The sequence below is a fragment of the Eulemur rufifrons genome, chromosome 3, assembly GCF_041146395.1.
Source record: "Eulemur rufifrons isolate Redbay chromosome 3, OSU_ERuf_1, whole genome shotgun sequence".
Lineage (NCBI taxonomy): Eukaryota > Metazoa > Chordata > Mammalia > Primates > Lemuridae > Eulemur > Eulemur rufifrons.
Window position 1 is genome coordinate 50,784,046 of NC_090985.1, and position 21,323 is coordinate 50,805,368.

General features: G+C 31.5%; 1 pseudogene; it reads left to right on the top strand.

Moving 5' to 3' along the window:
- Positions 1-13,015: 13,015 nt before the first annotated feature.
- Positions 13,016-13,597, top strand: LOC138381679 (chromobox protein homolog 3 pseudogene; annotated as a pseudogene).
- The last annotated feature ends 7,726 nt before the right edge of the window (positions 13,598-21,323 follow it).

Below are 21,323 nucleotides of genomic sequence, written 5' to 3' on the forward strand. Positions count from 1 at the left end.
CAAATGAGCTACATAAGGTATCTGTGACTAACCCTGGAGTGATGGAGATATGTGATCTTTCAGACAAAGAATTCAAAAAAGCTGTCCTGAAGAAGCTCAATGAACTCAATACAACACAAGGAAGGAATTCAGAAGCCTATCAGAGAAATGTAACAAAGAGATTGAAATATTAAAAAAAAATAACAGAAATTCTAGGGCTTAGAAATTAAATTGACAAACTGAAAAATACATCAGGGTCTCTCAACAACAGAAGTTACCAAGCAGAAGAAAGAATTAGTGAGCTTGAAGACAGGCTATTTGAAAATACCTAGCCAAAAGGAAAAAAAAGAAGAATGAAACACACCTATAAAATCTATAAAATAGCCTCAGAAAGGAAAATCTAAGAATAATTGGCCTTAAAGAGGATGGAGAAAGAGAGATTGGGGTAGAGAGATTATTTGAAGAAATAATAATGAAGAACTTTCTAAACCTAGCAAAACATATTTAGATATAAAAAAGTCATAGGAAACCAAGCAGATTCAAGACTACCTCAAGGCATTTAATAATCAAGCTCCCAAAGGTCACAGGTAAAGAAAAGGTCCTATGGGAGGAAGAAAAAAGAAAAAAAAATGTATAAAGGAATTTCAACATGTCTGGCAGCAGACTTCTCAGTGGAAACCTTAGAGGCTGAGAGAGAATAGCATGACATATTCAAAGTGTTGAAGGAAAAAAACCTTAACCCTAGAATATTATATCCTGCAAAAATATCCTTCAAACATGAAGGAGAAATAAATATTTTTTCAGACAAACAGAAACTCAGGGATTTCATCAACACCAGACCTGTCTTAGAAAAAATGCTAAAGGGAGTTCTTCAATCTGAAAGAAAAGAACATTAATTAAAAATAAGAAATCATCTGACAGTATGCAACTCACTGGTGGCAGTAAGTACACAAATACAGATTACTCTATTGCTATAATTATAGTATAAACCACTTTTATCTTGAGTAGAAAGATTAAAAGACAAACTTACCAAAAATAACTACAACAAAATTTTGAGAGATAGGTAATCTAAAAATATACAAATGGAAACAAGAAATAGTTAAAAAATGGGGGGTGGACTTAAAGGGTAGAATTTCTGTTAGATTTCTCTTTGCTTATCTGTTTGTTTGTAAGCGGAATTGCCAAATGTTAAAATAATTGGTTATAAAATGTTTTTTCAAGCCTCATGTTTTTGCAATCTCAAACCAAAAAACCAACAAGAGATACACAAAAAAATAAAAGGAAGAAATTAAAACACACTACTGGAGAAAATTACTTGTAACAAAGGAAGATAGGAAAGATTAAGAATGAAAGAGAGGACCACAAAATAACTGCAAATCATATAACAACATGACAGTAGTAAGTCCTTACCTATCAATAACATTGAATACGAATGGACTAAACTTTCCAATCAAAAGACATAGAATGACTAAATGGATAAAATAACAAAGAACCAATAATATGTTGTCTTCAAGAAATGCACTTCACCGAAAAAGACACATATAGACTAGAAATAAAGGGAGGAAAAAGGTATTCCGTGCAAATGGAAACCAAAAAAGAACAATGACAGCGACACTTCCATCAGATAAAATAGATTTCAAGGTAAAAACTGTCCCAAGAGACAAAGAATATCATTATATATCAATAAAGGGGTCAAATCACTAAAATAAAGTAACAAGTCTAAATACCTATGCACCCCAAACAGGAGCACCCAGATATATAAATCAAATATTATCAGAGGTAAAGAGAGAGATAGACCCCAATACAATAACCTTTGGAGACCTCAGCACTCCACCTTCAGCATTGGACAGATCATGCAGAAAGAAAGTCAACAATGAAATCTTGGACTTATAATCTGCACTATAGACCAAATGGGACCTAGTATATATTTACAGAACATTTCATCCAGCAGCCGTAGAATAAAAACTGAAAATAGAACTACATATGACCCAACAATCCCACTGCTGAATGTATATCCAAGGGAGTAGAATTCAGTATATCCAAAAGATACCTGCACTACCATACTTACTGCAGAACTATTCACATTAGCCAAGATACGAAATCAACCTAAGTGCCTATCAACGGATGAACAGATAAAGAAGTTGTGGTATATGTGCACAATGGAATATTATATAGCCACAAAAAGAATGAAATTCCACCATTTACAACATGGATCGAACTGGAGAACATTATGTTAAGTGAAATAAGCCAAGCAAAGAAAGACAACTCTCACATGTTCACACTCATATGTGGGAGCTAAATATTCAAAACAATTGATGTCATGGAGACAGAGGAGTAGAATGGTTCCAGAGGCTGGGGATGGTTGGGGTAGGGGGAGTGATAAAGTGGGGATGCTTAATGTGTGCAAAAACATAGTTAAATAGTTAGATAGAATGAACAATATTTGGTAGCACAACTAGGTGTTGGATACCCCAATTCCCCCAATTTGATTATTTCACATTGTGAATCACAACATGACATGTACCCTATAAGGATACACAACAATTATGTGCCCATAATAATTAAAAAATAAATAAAAACAGCCTAAGGAGAAAAAAATAAAATACATTTTGTACTAAAAAGGAGATCTTTACAAATTTTGGACAGAAAAATATATTTTAGATTGTAGAAAAAAACATAGTGAAGATAAAATCTAAATGTCAGAAAACTAGACTTCATTAAAATCAATAATTTCTTTCATTTAAAAACCATATTAATAAAATTAATAGATAATTCACAGATATGCAGAAAATATTTTCAATGAGTATAACTGACAAAATACTGGCAACCAGAATATTTTTTAATTGCTGCAAATCAAGAACAAAAAATCATTAACAAAAATAGTGACAGTGAGGAAATATATAGAACATAGAGCTGTCCAAAAAATATGATTTGTTACTAAAGTCTTGTAAAAAGTGCTAATATTGATGGTGCAGATATCAAAAGGAACAGTCACATAGGAAAAATGTACCTTAGTCTGTTTTTTTTGTTGTTGTTGTTGCTTATCACAGAATATCTGAAACTGGGTAATTTATAAAGAAAAGAAATTTATTTTTTACAATTATGAAAGCTGAGAAGTCAAAAGTTGAAGGGCCGTCTGTGCTGAGGGCGTTCTGACAAGTGAGGACTTTCTGGAGTGTTCCAAGGCAGTGTAGGGCATCACATGGCAAGGGGACTGAGTGTACTCGCCAGGGCTCTCTTCTTATAAAGCCACCAGTCCCACTCCCGTGGTAAGTCATTAATCCATTAACCCACTAAGTCATATATCCACAGAATAATTAATCTATTTATAAGGATTGAGCCTTCATAACCCAGACACTTCTTAAAGGCTCCAACTCTCAATACCTGCAAATTAGGTATTAAATTTCAATGTAAGTTGTTTTTTTTTTTTAATTTCAGGATATTATGGGGGTACAAACATTTTTGAAAGGGGACAAATATTCAAATCATAACATGTTATTTCTCCTGGATAACCTGAAATTTCTAAACTCTAAGACACACAGAAGAAGAAAGTAATTCGGAGATTGTGCAATTTATAATCAACTCATTTATCTCTCTCCATCCACAGTGAATGGAGTAAAAAATGAACATCACAATGCAAAAAGGTATAAATTGATCACTCAAGAAGCTTAAATATAAAATAGAAGGCTGTAGTGAAAAAGTGGTAAGCCGATTTGGTTGTTTTGATCAGTACATTGTGCAGTAAGAGAAAGAGATGCACATTTAGAGACATGGAGAGGGAATCTAGAGAGAGTAAAAATAGTTATAACCAACACATCCTCTGCATTCTCCTTATGTTGAGCAAAGAAAGCTGACTGGTGGTCTAGTACTGTTCTTTAAATAAAACAGCAAGTTGTTGCTTTGGCAATTTATGATGCCATTTGTTAAAGTACTTTATATTTTGTAAGAAATTTGGCTTGATGGAGAGAGATGAGCTTTTCTTTCTTAGATGTTCACTTTTGTGACAACTTTAAAATACATTTTTATTACTTTGAGTTTTCTCAAGTTCATTCTCTGTGGAAAGCAATCTATTGTAAGGCAGGTTTGTTCGACAGGTCCCGCAGAGTTTCACAAATTCAAGGGTGTTGTTCTGTTAGTATAAACCATAAAGAAAACTATTTAAATAAAAATAAGAAATAGATATAAAATACACACAAATAAACTCAATACATTTTTATTTTATACACTTACAACCATGGAGATCAATCCCAAATAAAATTCATCCATTACTTTTCCAAACTTAGAATTAGCTCCATCACAATTAATACCTAAAAGACATATAATATTTTGCATTTTAGCCAATGTCTCTCAATTACCCAATTCAATGGAAACCATTTTTTTCAAAAGTACTTACGTCTTTTTATTTTTTTAATAAAATTTGCCATATTATATCTTTAGGAGAATATAATACCAGCATACTAAGGTTATTCCTAGACAAGACTTCTATGAAGACATATAATTCTAAATTAACCTTCTCAATTTCTTCTTAGCCATTACTCAACAAATCAATTTTATAGGTTAACAGAAAGTAATCTTAGGTAGGAAGTCGAATAATCAACAAAATTATCAGCAGATTATTAGAAGCAGTCTGAACTTCAAACCTTGTATCTTTAAAAGTATACCTCATTTCTAGTTTATTCATCTTTTAAAAAATAATCACTAATCTTTGGTCTACGGAGTAGCAGTATAATTTTGTATAGAGACTTTGAAGTCAGAATGTGTAGTTTAAAGCTCGCTCTTCCCTCCCTAATGCACAAGTAGCTTTTATTGACCTTCACTTTTCTTATTTCAATAATGAAAATTTTTACTTTTCTTTTAGGCAATGACCTATATCAATAAAATTTTGTAAAAGTAATTCGTAATATATGTCCAAGCAAGGAATTTCAATTTAAATAACATTATTTTGAAAGGGATTTGATTTTTTTCTACATTGCAGGTATTAGTAAATCCTTTATTTTTCATATACTGATATAATTATTTTCATATGTGCATATATATTTGCATGTATCTTTATAAAGTATTATCTAATACAAATTTTATATGGTTAAATATTTTTATATAGTCTTTTGAGGTAGTCCAGGAAACTGTGGAACTCTATAAAGACAACTGTTTTATTATTTTTGAAGATATTGTAGAAAAAAATGAAACAGCAACTAGCTAAGTGAGAAATGTAGATTAATATAAAATCATAACTATCTGAATGATTACTGTGAGCAAGGAACAGTTAGGCAAGTAATTGACAACTTATGATCATTTATTTAAAATTGAAGTTTGAAGACTCAGAAAACTATTAGCATATTAATATACTATTACCTATTTTACTAATTAATGCTCTTATTCATATATATATATATAGGACAATATACAATAATGTATTACTCTTTAGTTTTGTTGTTTATTCTGCGAATTTTCTGTTCTGAAGCTATATTCCCCAGACTAATGGGGAGAGGATGTTATTGGTTAACGAAAAGTTTTACAACTCTTTGAATCATACTAAGTAAATAAGTATTGAATCTGTTTCTATTTTCTAAGTAGCATAGGAGAAAAGAGCACCCTTTGTTACAGTTAAAATGCTCATATTAGGAACTCTGTACATAAAGCAAATAATTACTGAATCTCCATGGGTTTAATTGCCAAAGAGGAATAAATATAGTAAACCTCTAAAAACCTGAAAATACTTCATTGCTAAGAGAACATTGGTGATATTATGATTCTGAATTCCTAATTCTAAATAAAATCAAGATTTTTGAAAATAAAGTAAGCATCTTACTTATTAGACACAAATGAGGTCCTTTACACAGTGAGAAAACAAAAATAAAAACTACTCTCAAGAAATTTAGAAGGTCTATAGGCAATGTAAAAGATACGAAACTCATTTTAGTACTATACTTTAGCTTACTTCATATCTTTTCTTAGTATTATGTCTTGATGATCAACTTTTAAGTATAAAATGTCAGAAAAAAGGTGATTGATAAGTAAACTGATGACGTTTTAAAAAATCGCCTTCCTTAAATTATGATTAACAATATTGCACCTAGCATGTCATTGTCACATAATCAATTTTAATGGATATAGGATTTATAATTCTGCAATAAAATACACTAAAGTATTTTTTAGATGATGCTCCTGTCAACCTGCATTTGAATGTGTTCCCAGTGCTTTAGTCATAGCAATAAATTGATGGCATTACTGTCATTCTCATGGCAACAAATCAAAGAAAAGCTGAGATACAGGGAAAAAAGCTTTTATTCAAACACACAACTTCAGTAATACAAAAGGAGTGTACCAATTACCAGTAACCAAATTGGTTTTTGTAGACATGTTCTATCATTGTCAAGCTTTCTCCAGTGTGAAATTTCCAACCAAAGATATCAAATACAGATATGCACACATAGTGCCATTGTGTAATCCATTCCATAGGATTTGGAGACAGACGAAAAACACCACTGCTCTATGAAAGCAAGAACTAATTTCTATCCATCATGAGTTTGCATATGCTTTTGATTTTTAGTCATATAATCTTTTATATGAGTTCCTGAGACTTGCAGAACACAGTGAGCAGTAACACTTAATCTTTAAAGTAAATTACCATTGAATTGCATTAAAATTCAGGTTTGAAAGAATGCAAGATGCCCAAAAGAATGGACTAAAAAATAAAATTTTATACAGATAAATTAAAATGAGGAAAATTATCCAGATCTCAGTTTATGCATAGGTAAATATATAGATAGATATAGATGTAGAATGGTTTCTTAATACTTTGAAATATGTATGTCAACTCTCTTATTTAAAAAGTATTAATCTAATTAATTGCACTAAAGAAACCATGCACCATTAGTAACATTTCTTAAAGAAAAAATGCTTAAGATTATTCTACAGTTGATCTTAGAATCCTATTTCCTTTCTGGTAACACTAAAAACATCCTAACTCTAAAATAAACTTTAGTATTCTTATTTTTATTTAGAGTGAGTGTAATAGAGGGTCTGAATTCATTTTTTTAATGTATATTTGCTAGGCATTCTTTAAGCTTCACCTCTTCTTCTTCCCTTCTGTCTCACATCTAGGCAAGCTAATACAAATGCCTGGGTGCTCACCCCTTTGTCACTGGTGGGAAGTTGAAACCACGTAGGCCCCTAACTGAACAGAAAGTCTCACATAGATCCCTTCCCTAAACTCCATAAAAAACTCCAAGCCAGTCTTCTTTTCCTACTCCCTCTTTTGCAGGCTATTTTGGACAAGCTTGGGAAACCTGTCCTAATCTCCCCAGAAAACCTCGTAACATTAGTAATAAACCTTTTCATTCTTTCCTGGGGTATGTATGTGTTTTTATGCGTGTGCAGCATTATCAGTCTCAAAACCTAAACCAAATTTTGAGTGTGAATCCATCCTGACACTGAAGATTGCTATGATAGTGAGAATACTATATTCACAAATATTTTATTAAGTAAAGTAATTACTAAACTTCATAAAATATCATAATTTGTTTCTAATAGGAATTCTGATGTTATAATTTAAATAATATGACTGTAAGTATGAAATATAATCAAAATAAAAAACATACTAATAATACATACTGTACTTAACATATTTAAACTTGGAACATTTTCTAAAAAATTAAAATTACAGTAAAATAACACATTGTCATAACATAAAGCTAATTCCATTATTTGAAAAAATATCTATAATGAGTAATCAGTTTTAATTTTTATTCATTTGGAAAATGGCAAAATAAAAATGTTAAGGAGTCATACTCTTTAATGATTGATTTCCACAATGTGATATGGTAGAATTTATAATACATCAAAAGAACCTGCACCATAATTCATGAATCTAATTTGTTTCATTAAATAACTATTAATAATATCTGAAAAGTGACTGCAGTAAAATTATAAAATCTGTAACGATTATGAGAATTTCGATATAAATTTTATCTGCAATAGTTGTTTTTAGTCAGATAACAGATATTTTTAACCTAGAGAGTATTAAGAAATGCTGGCATGTTATATTAATTAATTATATTTTAAATTAAAATTTATAAGACAAAATCAATGTAATTACTAATAGAAATTTAAAAATGGTTGTTCTGGTGTTATTGGGTTAACATTATTTATATTGACATGATTTGTTTATATCTAGCCCTTTTCCACCAATGAATGTTTTTTACATATTAACAGATTCATTATATTATCTTAATGATTTTAATGTTTTATAGCTACAAACACCTTCTCTTGACACCCGAATTCCCTTCTCTGATCATTATATTCATAACCAACTGCCAATTTCAACATTACTTAGGTGTCAACTAAACTTTTTAAGCTTATAATGTGGCAAACTGAACTCTAATGCAACCTTTTATTTCTCGGTAATTACAACTATTTTCTTAGGTGTTTAAGCCAAAAATAGTTGGAATCATATTTGTTTAATTTTTCACTTCTACTATGCTTTCAATATGTCTGCTCTAAAATTCAAGTGTTGTCAATCTGCTAGTATTAAAATACAGGGCCTTTAAAAAGGTGATGAGGCAATAAATGCTTCTCCTTTCTGAGCAGAATTAAGGGCCATGTAAAAGATGCTCAATGCATTATTCAGCTAATTTGCCCTTCTGCAATCTGCCAGGTAACAACACAGCAAGAAGGTTCTCACCAGTATGGCAGTGCCTTTATCTTGGACTTCCCGTCCTCCAGACTGTGAGAAATAAATTTCTAATATTTATAAATTATCTGGTCTCAGGTATTTTATTGTAGCAGCACAAATGGACTAATAAAACCTCATATGTTACATCCTGCCTGTCATCTACTACTTCCATCTCTATCACTAAATTATATCCAGAATCTGTTCTCGAACCTTAGACATTTGCCACATTCTAGGTTAAGCCATCATCATTGCTTACTTGGATTATTGCAATAACTTCCAAGTTGTTACACCCTTTTATAATCTTGACTTCTTAAATCTACCCTCAACAAGCATCAAAAGTAATTGTGTTATAAAATAAATTGATCACATTACTCATATATCCAAATCCATCAACTGGATTTCTATTTCATTCAAAGTAAAATCAAAGACCTTAACGTGAACTATAGGTTCCATAGGGTCTGGCCCCTGTTAATTCTCTAAGCTTCTGCTGTTACACTCAAATACTGTTTCTTAAATATGTAAATTAAATCTCTAACTCAGGGTCTTTGTACTGACCATTTTCTCTGCTTTGAATGCTTTTTCCCTAAATGTCTAAAAATCTCAGTTTCTTACCTCCTCAGTTGTTCATCTCTTCCTAATAATTTTATGTAATAATATATTTTCAGGTACTTTTAGCTAATGACTAGTTAATGCACATTTTAAAAATCCATTTATGGGTACTTCTAGTTAATTACCACATTTTTTTCATATTCTTGGGTGCACAAATGTATTACATTCTACAGCTCTTTGCCACAAAGCTTCCAATGCAATATTGTACAAGCTACTTCCTCTTCCACAATTGATGCAGGTATTCAAATATCAGAGTTTCAAGAAATAAAAAGTGAAAAGTATTAAATCCTCACTTTGAGAAGTATTACCACTGATAAGAAAAATCTATTTGGACCCAATATGAATAAACCAAACTTTCATATCATTTGGGCCATACACTTCATGATTTATTTCTCAGGATAACCAATATTATCTTAAATAATAAACCACTCTACATAAACTTTCACTCTTTGCTAACAATTCTAAGGCCTTTCTCTGCTTAAGTTTTTTCGTTGGCACTTATTAATTATAACACATATAAAATTTTACTTATTTACCTCTTCCTTCACACCAGTTTATATAACAATGCCAATTTGGTATATTCATTTCTATAATCTACTCAAGAAATCTGCTAGATTTTGAATCCAACTTCAAGACTTTCTCTCTTTGGTTTTGAGTGTCCCACATATTTAAGAAAATCCTTCCTTATGGAGGAGTTTTATCTATTTACAGACATTTCAAGCAATGAAACCGAAGTTTGTCTCTATTTCTAAGCCCACCATGTTCCTTATTCATCTATTATGAAAACCACTGTATTAACATCAAACTCCCAAGGCATTTGCTTGAATTGGGGATAAAAAGTATTTACTCTGTTGTTTCTACTTAATTGAATGAAAATCCATGAATGACTAGAAAATTCTATGACCAAACTTTTTCTTTTCTTGATGCTAGTTAATTGACATACCTCAGTGAAAATGAAAATTCTACAGAAAAAATACATGCCCCCTCCCCACCCCCCACCAAGCTTTTTGAGGACAGAGGATTTGCTCTTTGTTCAATGCAATATCATAACATTCAGATTTGTGTCTGGAAAATGGTAGATATTTAATAAATATTTATATATTGAAAGAATGAATGAATTTCATTTTTCTTCACCTAGCAATTGGTGAAGACAACACAGTAAGTATGTAGAGTGTGGTATTTGGAGTTGAGTTGTTGCTGGTCTGTAAACCAGAAATTTTTTTACTAGGTACATGAATTAACATTTACTAAAGCATTCTGTGTATTAATTTTCATATCAGTATAATGGGGATAAGAAGAAAACTGATATCATAATATTCTTTGAGTATTAAGTGAGAGAATTCAGGCAAAACTCTATAAACAGAGCCTAGGGCACTGTAAACATATCTGATACCATCAATTTTTAATCTTTGGAATTTGAAATGCTTTTATTTTACATCAATTATGATTTATAGTATAAGTCAATTTAGCACAGAACAAATTTAGGCTTAATTATCTTGTTTATGTTCATTTTATAAGCTCCTAATTAAGGGACTATCAACCTGGGACACTGATTTAATCTTCAAAACATTTTTTTTTAAATAGGTACATTCATTCTATGCACCATAGGCTAAAACTTATGCTGTGAAAGAATAAACATTCTTTTTTCTTCCTCATCATGTGGTTGAATTGTTAAGACATGTCAGAAATTGTAGAAAGTATTGCCAACTACAGTCTCAGTTTCTTTATAGTGTTTTTTTGTTTGCTTATTTTTTGTTTGTTTTTAACTTTAGAGGGAAGGTTTGCTGGGTAGTTTATATTTTTCAATTGACTCAGAAATAATACAATGTGACCTAGGTAGAAAAGTCAGAAACAGAAATATAACATAACCAAGAAAGATATGAAAGAGAATAAATCACTGAAGAAAAATGGATGGCAAGTACCTATCATATTTTTGTGTGTATAATTTGAAATCAGCCCAAATTTGACATGTATTCATTTCAAGATATATAATGCATTTAAAATGCATTATAAGCTTATTCTAAAGATACAATAGCTTAAAATATGCTTACTAGGATAGAGTTGTCATATAAATTTGAATCCTTCTGGAAAATATATGTCTGAAATGAATCAAGATAAGATGAGAATCTTTCTACAATATTTCAGGTTATTTGTAATATTTTTTTTCCAGAATGTGAGGAATTTTCCACCACTGTATTTATTTCACCATTATAAAAAACATAACAACATGAAGGCTAAACATTTTCCACTGGTCTAAATTCAATGTATTCAAGGTATTTACAGATGTTGCTTTGCTTAATGACAGCTAAAAGAACATTTTGCTTTCAGCAAGCACCTTGATTAATCCATTCTTCATCTTCCATAAGTTTACCTAATCAAACAAAAATAAATACACTGAATGAAAAATTCAAACTACAAAAACATCAAAAACCAGAACCCAAATATAAAATACAGCATATTAGAGATAATTTTATAATATATATACTCCTACATATTAATATATATAAACTAATTTAATTCATGATGTTTATTGCTTAGAGCTAAACACTTCATAATTAAATCTACTCTGACTAATGCTACTAACAGTGATTGCTTTTATTTAGGAATTCCATCAGTTTTTAATTATAATAGTAATATGTAGTAAAATATAAGATAATGTGCTTAGTTTTTAGTCTGTGCTCTTCTTTACAGAGTAGAAACATATGTTCCTTACTTTATAATACCAGTACTATTATATATATAAATATATATATATATACACACATTGTATTATATACTATTCACCATAAAAGGTTGTTAAAAATTATGAACAGAGTTAGGAACTCCAAATAATTTAATTGTCTATAAACTGGTATAAAATGAAGTATGATAGTTTTCCTCTAAACTCACTTTCTATACACAAGCAAATGTACATAATCACCCCAAACACAAATTGTTTTTCAGATCTTTTTTCTTTCTCCACCTCCCCTACATGCTGTTCTCCATCTGTTCACATCTGTTCAAGTCATAAGGATCCTTGAGATTCATGTTGGTGGCCCCCTTTTCATCCCTACTGTGTATTTCTCAACTCTTCAGCACAATTGGTTGTTTCTTATTATATATCAGATAGCACTTAATTTCACCACTGTCTGAATTTCCCATGGGTGCTTTAACAAATTACCATAGACTTAGTAAAAATTAGAGAAACTTATTCTATCACAATTTTAGAGGCTCATGTTTCTTCTTCAGGCTCTAGTGGAGGATACTTCTATAATTTTTCCAAATTATTAGGATTCCAGATATTTCAAACTCTGTCTTCATCTTTACATAGCCTTCTCTTTCTCACTTGTGTGACTTTTCCCTGTATATATCATATAGCAGACTTGTCATTGGATTTAGGGCTTACGCAGATAATCCTTGATGACCTCATTTCATGATTATCAATTTAATTACATCTTCAAAGACTCTTTTAACAAATAAGGTCATATTTATAGTTTCTGGGATGATATGGACAACCCTTGTGGAGGCCACAATTCAACTCACTACAACCACTATTCTTACATTTCTTTTACCTAGACTTGTTCTTTCTTCTCTCTTCCTTTCTTCCTCCCTACCTCACTTCCTTTCTTCTTTATGTGGACTAAGTTGAGATGCATGAGATGAGTGCATTACAAAATTTAAGGGACTACACACACGCCCACACACATACAATCAGTAATCAAGATAAATATTATAGACACCGTAGACCCGCGACCCAGAGCAGCTCAGAGGCAGTGAATAATAGCTCTTCAAGTCTGCAATAAAAAATGGCCTCCAATAAAACTACATTGCAAAAAATGGGGAAGAAACAGAATGGGAAAAGTAAAAAGGTTGAAGAGGCAGCGCCTGAAGAATTTGTGGTGGAAAAAGTATTGGATCGACGTGTAGTAAATGGGAAAGTGGAGTATTTCCTGAAGTGGAAGAGATTTACAGATGCTGACAATACTTGGGAACCTGAAGAAAATTTGGATTGTCCAGAGTTAATTGAAGCATTTTTTAATTCTCAAAAAGCTGGTAAAGAAAAAGATGGTACAAACAAAATCTTTATCTGACAGTGAATCTGACGATAGCAAATCAAAGAAAAAAAGAGATGGTGCTGACAAACCAAGAGGCTTTGCCAGAGGTCTTGATCCTGAAAGAATAATTGGTGCCATGGATAGCAGTGGAAAATTAATGTTTCTTATGAAATGGAAAGATTCAGATGAGGCAGATTTGGTGCTGGCAAAAGAAGCAAATATGAAGTGTCCTCAAATTGTAATTGCTTTTTATGAAGAGAGACTAAGTTGGCATTCTTGTCCAGAAGATGAAGCTCAATAATTGTTTGCATTGCTTTTTATATGTATTTTTATATACACACACACACAATCTGGGTCTTGATTTTTGATTTACTAGTGTGAAGAAATAACTACATCTAATAAATTAAGTTTGATACATTTGTTTTGAAAGTAGTATTGAGAGAATTGTTGGGGGGGGTGCACCAATAGCACTGGTTACTTTGAACAAATAAAAGCTTTCTGTAGTTGCTTCCTTTATCAGAAAAGAACATATGATACCATGGTATATTATTTCCTCTGCACTAGAGAACGGCTTTTCTAAATGCTAGGGGAAATTTCCATAGCCATTATTCAGTCAGAACTTGTGTTTAACTCATGCCTAAGGACCATTTTGAGTTTTTTAAATTTGTTTTTATGTGTGTATACATAAAATGCATATGTAAATGATTATCTTTGTTTTTAAACATTCACTAAAACAAAAATCATGGGTAAGCCCATGTGTCTGTGATGCTATCATTCTGAGCAACCTAAGAATTGAAAATTTTCCTGAAGCCATAACTTTTCAAACTAAATAGTTGGTTCCTAAATAATTGGATAAGTTAAAGGCAGCCGTATTAGAATCCGTATCTACATGTATATTCATATAAATGCAACATTGTGTTTGTAAAATTCCTAAAAGGAAAAGCTTTATCACTGTCAACAATCTCCCCACCCAGATGAGGAAACTAGACAAATTCTGGTGTGTTCTAATACAGTAAACAAGACTTAGTTAAATGAACATTAAAGATTCCCCTAGTGACCAATTCTTTTACAAAAACTTGAAATCCCTATGCTGCATTGACTAAAAGTTCATGATTAATGGAATATCTGAGGCTTGGCCCATGGAAACTTATTCAGATGGTTAGAAACGTTGGCAGTTTCAGACCTGCTGATATAAATGAGTAAACAAACTTTTTGTAATCTAAACTATTGACCTGCATGTTTTCTTCTTACCCCCACTCATTTCTTACATGTAGGCTCAATCTTTTCAACATTTGGGTTACTGGTTCTGCAGAACCCAGGAAAAACAGCCTTGTAGTAATCAGAATGTTGTCCAACTGTATATTGTTTATTGTAAATACTGAACAGTGGTCAATAAATAGTTTTATATTTAAAAAAAGATAAATATTATAATTATTTAAAAAAATATATTAATTCAAAAATCCATAAAGAGAAGTTCAAAACCAACAAAATGATGCCAAAAAATTTCACAAAATCAATAAAAAGTCACTAAAGAGCTAGACAACATAATAAAGGATATAATAGAACTTAAAAAAAATGAAAGAATCATTTAGGGAACTTTAAAACCTAGCAGAAAACTTTAACAACAGGCTAAACCATGGAGAAAAAAGAATTTCACAGTTACTAGGTAGTTTTAAACTATTTCCTTATTTTCCTTCAACTTTAAGTATAAGCATATGTGTATATACATGTATACATATATATATGCACTATGTATAATATCATATATCTATATAAAATATAAACATTAAAAATATAAAAAGGAACTTCACAGCCTGAATACAAGGGTCTCAACATAACCCAGTCATTCAAAGAGGCAGAGAAGAGGAGAAATGTGTCCAAGCAATTACTGAAAGAGACATGGTCTATGTGAAGCAAAATAACATTCAAACTATAGATATACATGAAGGAGAAGAAGAAAGAATTAAAAGAATGGAAAACCTATTTGAGGGAATTATTGAGGAAAACTTCCTTGGTACTGTCAGAAATTCAGACACACACGTACAAAATGGACATTGAACACTGGGAAGATTCCCAGCAAATAGGTCATCTCTGAGACACACAGTAATCAACCAGGCCAAAGTCAACAGGAAAGAGACAGTTCTGCAGGCAGCAAGATGAAAGCATCAAATAACCTACAAAGAAAAACACGTCAGGCTAACTGCAGACTTCTCAGTGGAAATCTTACAAACAAGAAGGGATTAAGCCACATCTTCAATTTACTTAAACGGTCTAGAATTTTGTATCCTGCAAAACTGAGTTTCACAATCAACAGAGAAATTATGTCTTTTCCAGGCAAGCGAACACTGAGGGAATTTGCCATGACCAGACCTGCCCTGCATAAAATACTCAGAACAGCATTATATACAAATCAGCCCAACAGATACTCACCAGTGTAAAAAAAACCAAAAAAACCCAAAACTCACAACTCTTATAAGACAATAGAACAAGAGAATGATTCAACATACAGAAATCAATAAATGTGATTCACTACATGAATAGAAACAAAAACAAAGTTCATATGATCATCTCAATAGATGTACAGAAATCATTTGCCAAAATCCAGCACCATTTCATGAAAAAAACCCTCAACAAACTAGGCATAGAAGGTATATATCTCAAAATTATTAAAATCATATATGACAAACCCACAGCTAACATCATACTGAATGGGGGAAAGTTGAAAGCATCCCTCCTAAAAACTGGAACAAGACAAGGACACCCAGTGTCACCACGTGTATTCAACACAGTGCTGGAAGTCCTAGCCAGAGCAATCAGGCAAGAGAAAGAAATAAAGTTTACCCAAATCAGGAAAGAGGAGGTCAAACTACTGCTCTTTGATCACAATATTTGTACAAATCTGTATAATTTGTATTTATAAAACCCCAAAGATTTTACCAAGAGTGTCCTGGAATTGATAAATAAATTCAACAAAGTCTTAGGATACAAAATCAATGTACATATCAGTATCATTTCTATATTCCAATAACAGTCAAGCCAAGAGTCAAATCAAAGACTCAATACCATTCACAATAGCTGCAAAGAAAATAAAATACCAAAGAATATACTTAACCAAGAAGATGAAAGTTCTCTACAAGGAGAACTACAAAACTCTGAGGAGACAAATCACAGAGGATACAAACAAATGGAAAAGCATATCACACTCATGGATAGGTATAATCAGCATTTTTAAAATGTCCATACTTCTAAAAGTGATTTACAGATTCAATGCAATTCCCATCAAATTACCAACTTCATACATCACAGATCTAAAAAACTAATTCTGCACTCCATTTAGAACTGGAAAAGAGACTGAATAGTCAAGGCAATCTTAAGAAAAAACAACACATCTGGAGGCATCACAATACCAGGCTTGAAACTATACAACAAGGTTATAGTAACCAAAATAGCATAGTATTGGCACAAATATAGATAACTCAGTTTTGGGCATCTCTAATTCTCTCTCTCTCTCTCTCTCTCTCTGTCTCTGTCAACATTGTTAAATCCTTCACTGCAATCTTAATGTATTGCTAAAGAATTATAATTCTCTCTTTCCCAGCATAACATAACACATATGTTACAAAGAAGGCATTAAAGGATTGTATCTATGTAGACAGAATTAAGGAAGGAAGGAATTAAGAAATGAACTAGTTGTCTTAAGGAATTCTCTACTCTATAAGTAGTCAACTGAATACAATGAAGAAACCACTTTGTAGTCCCCCTTTTTCTTTTTATTTCGTTATTTACTTACTTCCTTTTGTTATTTCAATTGCCTTTAAAAAACAAATTGAATCAAATTCACCTTTGTGTAAAAAATCATTGCAGGGTCTTTGCAAAAAGAAAAAAAAAAAACAGAGTGAAGATAAAGTCTGCCTACCAAATAGAGAAAGATATTAAGAAAAAAACTAACAATTGGAAGAAATCCATCAGGAGAAGGGACTCTTCCACTGATACTTTCATATAATACACTTCCACTTACCAAAAAGATTGCCACAATTTTTGAGCATCCAAGATATATCAGGTTTTAGATAGCATTAAATTTGAATCAATGGAAGCAGTGTTTCTCTGGAAGTGTTGTTTGGGTCTGTATTTATCGGGTCAAATGCTACAACTTGTTGTTTGTCATCTAGAAACATCACAAGTAATGTTTAGTGAAAAGTGAGTTAAAAATTGAATGTTCAAATAGGCAATTTATGCTGCCTAATAATTATTTAAATATACCTATTCTTTTCCATTTCTCTCTACACATGCACACACGAACACACACACACACACATGCGTTCCTATATATCAAGCAGAGTGAATCTTATGACAACATCTAAAACTTTAAACAGGTTGAAATTATAGACATAGAAGCAAAAAGGAAAAAGTCTCCACTCTCAAAGCTTTAATCTCAATATATTTCAGGGTTTTTTTCTTTTCATTGATCGTGAAATTACCCAATATTTATTTTGCTGGTGTACAGATGTACCACATGCTGTATTAGTTGGTAGGTGCAACAGAGAACATGACAGATGATGTCCTTGCTCTCCTTGAGAACACTCTCTAGAGGGAGCAAAGGAACAATTATTTAAAGCATTTAAAAAAAATAAATTATTTAAATAAATAAAAATCATCATTAGTGCCAGTAAAGAAATAAATTAGGTGCTTTGATGAAGACAACCAAAAGACAAATCCCTTAGAGTGTCTGAGAAAGGTTTTATTTATGTCATGTATGCAGAAACCTGAAAGGTGAGAACAAGCCATGAACAAGAGGATCTGTGTGGTGAGATATTTATACATATATACACACACATACACATACACACACACCTCTCTCTCTCTCTATATATATATATATTCTGTATCTTTATCAAATCACATTCCTATAAATAACATAATTATGAGAAAAATTATGTGGAATGTTATAGGCTTTAGAGATATTAGTATGAATGTTCAAAGGAAAACCTGACTTGTAAGGAAGCAATATATATGTAATCAATCAACTTTCCCACTTTGTAGAAATATATGAGAGTTAAAACCATGACAACAAAGAATTTTATAAACTATGTGGCTTAAAAACATGTAGGGTATTTAAAAACCTTGAGTCAGTAAATAAGTAAAAAAATCAAACATCTCAATGTATTTCTGCCAAAAAATCTTACTCTAATTTTTTTAAATAAAATGTAGTTTCATTAATGATAGCTATGCAAATATATTAAATATCGTAAGTATCAAGTCAGTGACAATATTAAGTAGAAAAAAAATGGAACCTCCCCAGGATATTTTTTTCCAGGTTTATTGAGGTAGAATTGACAATTAAAATTGTATAAATTAGAGATGCAAGATGTGACGTTTTGAAATATTTATACATTGTGAAATAATTATGACAGTCAAGTTAATCAACACATCTATCATCTCACATGGTTGTCCTTTTCTGTTGTTGAGAACACTTAAGATCTACTCTCTTGAGGTTGATTAATGGGTATGAACATACAATTAGCTAGAATAAGTAAGTTCTAATGTTTGATAGAAGAGTAGAGTAATTATAGTTTACAACAATGCACAGTATATTTTCAAATAGCTGGTGGACAGGATGCGAAATATTCCCAATGTATAGAAATGGTAAATACTGTAAGTGTTGAATACCCTAAATACTCAGAGTCAATCATTACAAATTCTTTGAATGCAACAAAATATTACAAATACCTTTATAAATATGTACAAATATTAGTAACACTTTTTAAAAAGTAATATATTCAACAAAATGTAGGTGAAAATTTAAAAAGAATAATAAATGGAGAAAAACATATAGATTTAGAGACTAAAATATATATGTATATGTTACCCAACTGCAGTGCAGGAAATTTATGCAAATTCTGACTTGAACAATCTATTTTAAAAATCACGTGTGACAACTGGAAAAATTTGAATACAGACATATAGTTTTATATTAGGTTATTAAATATGAAATGTCCCATTTCCTTAAGTATTAAGGTTGACAGTTTTTATCTCTGACATTTAACTTTGACACTTGATGTTTTATTTTTATTGTGAAGATACACCTTCATTCTTTCAAATGCATGGGTTGGCTTGTGATTATCTTTCAAAGTTTTTTTTAGAGCAATTTCTGTGAAACCATGGATAAGTCAAAAATTTGCAATGTTTTTGAATATGAGTTCCGTTGTGAAACCAATGCTTCACAGACAGTTCAAAACATCAAAAAAGAGTTTGGGAAGGATGTAGATAATGAATGCACATAGTATGTCAAAGGTTTAAATTAAGCTCTGGTGATTTTAATCTTGAAAATGAGACGTGGGTGACCTGAGACCAAGGTGGATAATAATGAGCTGAAAGTTGTAGTGGAAGCAAATCCATCTCAACCTATGTATTAATTAGCAGCAAAGTTGGACATTACTATTCCAACAATATTGGTCCATTTATAACAAATCATCAAAGTAAAGAAGCTGGATAGATGGGTTCCGTGTAAATTAAATGAGTGTCAGAAGAGAAAACCTCTCAAAGCTTGGCTTTCTTACTGTCATGACATAAAGGTGAACAATTTATACACCATATTGTTATGTGTCATGAAAAATGGATTCTTTTTGACAATTGCAATCATTTGGCACAATGGTTGGGTAAAGATAAAGTGCCCAAACACTGTCTAAAACCAAATATTCATCAAAAAAGATAATGGTGTCTGTTTGGTGGTTCAGCATTGATATTATCCACTACAGCTTCATGAAACCTAGTCAATCAATTACAGTGAATGTCTACCGCAACCATTGGACAAAATTATCTGGATGCTTTCATTTAAGCAGCCAAGATTTGTCAGCAGAGACAGGCCAATCCTCTTGCAAGACAATGCTCGACCACATGTCACACAAACAATGCTGCTCAAACTACAGAGGCTGGACTTCAAAATTGTTGTCATCCACTGTATTCAGCAGACCTTGCACCAACTGACTTCCACTTCTTCCAGGCTTTGGACCACTTCTTGTAAGGAAAAATATTCAATTCTCAACAAGCTGTGGAAAATGCCTTTTGCAATTTCATTGCCACTTGCAGGCTTCTTCACTACTGGTATAAACAAGCTATCCTAAAGATGGCAAAACTGTGTTTATAGTTTAGGCGCATACTTTGATTAATTGCACTGTTTGTTTGAGATGTAATAAACTAAACTTTTTATTCAAGATAGGAAATTTCATATTTGATGACCTAAATAGTTTAAGGAGTGTTATATTGAGTTTTTAGGGTCCTTAACTTTTAGAGATACATACTGAATGATTTGCTGGTGAAATGTCTGGGATTTGGTTCAAAAAATACAAGGAATGGGAAAAATGGGTGAGAGTATAAAACAATGTCAACCATAAAACAAAATATATTCTCTTAGTAAATGTTAAGTATACATTATTATTAACTATATTCATGCTGTGCATTAGAACCCCAAAACTTATTTATATTATAACTCAAAGTTCTTACCCTTAAAATGACTTATCCATGCAATTACAGTATTAGAATATTTTGAATTTTGCTATATTACCTTTACTAGCAAGTTTTATAATGTCATAAGTTTTCATGTTGTTACTTAGTATCCTTCAGTTCTGATTTAAAGAACATACTTTAGCATTACTTGTAAGGCAGGTCTAGTGGTGATGTACTCCCTAGAGGTCGTCAAACTAAGGGCTTTTGTTTGTCTGGAAATGTCTCTATTTCTCCTTCATTTCTGAGGACAGCTTTGCCAGGTGTAGAATTCTTGTTTGGCAGGTTTTTTTTTTTTCTTTTAGCACTTTGAATAATCCTACTCCCTACTGGCCTGACCTGTCTTCCAGTTCGTTGATTCTTTTTTCTGCATGATCCATCTTGCTGCTGAAGCTCTTTATTGATTTTTTTTTTTTTTTTTTTTTTTTTTTTCAGTTATGGCATTGTACGCTTTAGCTCCAGGATTTCTGTTTGGTTATTTTTAAAGGTTCCTATTTTTTAATTAAACTTCTCATTTTGTTCATTGT